The sequence below is a fragment of the Gadus macrocephalus genome, chromosome 1 (genome assembly GCF_031168955.1).
Source record: "Gadus macrocephalus chromosome 1, ASM3116895v1".
Taxonomy (NCBI): Eukaryota; Metazoa; Chordata; class Actinopteri; order Gadiformes; family Gadidae; genus Gadus; species Gadus macrocephalus.
Window position 1 is genome coordinate 2126509 of NC_082382.1, and position 2190 is coordinate 2128698.

Consider the following 2190-nt stretch of genomic DNA (forward strand, 5'->3'; position numbering starts at 1 on the left):
TTTTTGTCTGTCTGTCCGTCTTGCCTGTCCGTATGTTTGAAGCAATAACACATTTATGCTGCATGCATCTGGCAGGTAAAAGCCACATTTCAGATCCAGAAGAAGACCATGGCATTATGTCCAGCTACTACATGTCTGTTTTTATTGTAGGGGACTCTCTAAAAATAAGAGCATACGGCTGTGCTTTGACTTGTGTCTGTCTCACCGTCCGCAAACCTCCATATGTGGCCCAGTTCCTTCAGTGTCATGAATAATTTAGTCCGGACGGATTCTAGCCTGTGGTGGGAGTGCCTTTGAGCCTATAGCTGGTCCGCTGTCCCCTATAAGAAGCCCCCCATGACAGATTACCCATAATGGCATTACATGCTGTTCTGAGAGGCTTTTCATCATTCTCCCCTGACTAATGAAGAACATGGAAGTAACTCAGATGAATGGCTAAAAGGTGGACACATGCATACGTTAGCAGGAGAGAGCTAACACAATGACCTGCATCTCAAGTTCCCTGAGCCTTAATCAATTCCTCCTACCCCCCCCCCCCACACACACACACACACACACACACACACACACACACACACACACACACACACACACACACACACACACACACACGCAAACAAACACAAGCATGCACGCATGCATGCACACACACACACACACACATGCATGCACGCACGCCTGCACGCACAAATACACACGTATGCACGCATGCACACGCGCGTGCGCGCGCACACCGGCACACATGCACACACACACACACACAAGTGTAAATGGATGGAGATAGCCAGAAGGTATTTGTTAAGAGAAATAGGAATCAAATGTCTTTGTTTGTAATCATTTGCTAAGTACAAAATAATAATACAAAACACAAACTGAACAGAAGAGCGATATTAACAATAAATTATACAATACTTTTTATTGGTAGCAAGTAATCATGGCACATTATGTTTCTTTGAATGGCACCTAAGGCAAATCAAGTGTGTATATATCGCCTTAGGGTCTCAAGGTTCTTGAGCTGTAGAGCGAGAGGAAAGACAATCAAGCTATAAAGTGACGATGGACTGAAGACTGCTGCCTTACAAGGTTTATGGTCCGGGTGTCTGGGTATCGTCTGGGTATCGTCTGCGTATCGTCTGGGTATCGTCTGGGTATCGTCTGGGTATCGTCAGCGTATCGTCTGCGTATCGTCTGGGTATCGTCTGCGTATCGTCTGGGTATCGTCTGGGTATCGTCTGCGTATCGTCTGGGTATCGTCTGCGTATCGTCTGGGTATCGTCTGGGTATCGTCTGTGATGGTGATGAGCTCCGTGATCCAGGAGGACCTTGAGGTTCATATACACTAAGAGGAGTCTGCAGAGGTGGTCGTGCAGCATCTGCCAAGGGTACTTTGACGGGGTACCAGCACCAGGTAGGGCCCACCAAGGGAAATGCCTGGGACACGCCCAGGCTCCTTCCTCCACCCGAGGCTGATCTATGTGGGTCACCTGCACAAGCTGATCCAGCTTTTCCTACCCCCATGAACGCAGCGCTGTGATGATGGGGGACATGCATGGCTGTGTGGTTACGGTAGTTTGCACATGTGGCTTGGATCACATTGGGCATCCCTGTATTTAAGTGGGGATGGAGCATTGTTTGGACCTTCCCCAAATGCATGATGGATGATGGATGACAGATGGATGGATGGGTCCTCTTTGCTGATCCCATGTCCTGGCCCCACGGCAGTGGAACGCGCCCCCTGCGGCAGTGGGATCAGGCCGGCCCAATGTTGTGGAACGCACCCGACTGTCACTGTCATCAGTTCAACTCAACCCCTCACCATGTCCCAGGCGGAAAACTCATCAGTTCAGACTCCTTGACTCCTCCTCCTCTTGCCGAATGAAATACAAATGAAAAATAAAATAAAACTATTTCTTTCTATTTCTTAGCGCCAAAAAGCACTTTTTCATACCCTTGCACATTCTGTAGCTAAATCTTCATTGTTGAATGCACTTACAATAACTTGCTTTGTAGAAAAGCATCTGCTCTGCTTAATAAACCAACTGTAATGATGGATGGAGATGGATGGTTGGAAAGATGAATGGAAGGAAGGATGGTAGAAGGATGGCTGTTTGCTAATTGGATGAAGGATTGGTAGATGGCTTATTGGTGCATTAATGGATGGATTGATGAAATGATTATGTCAGTAAATCA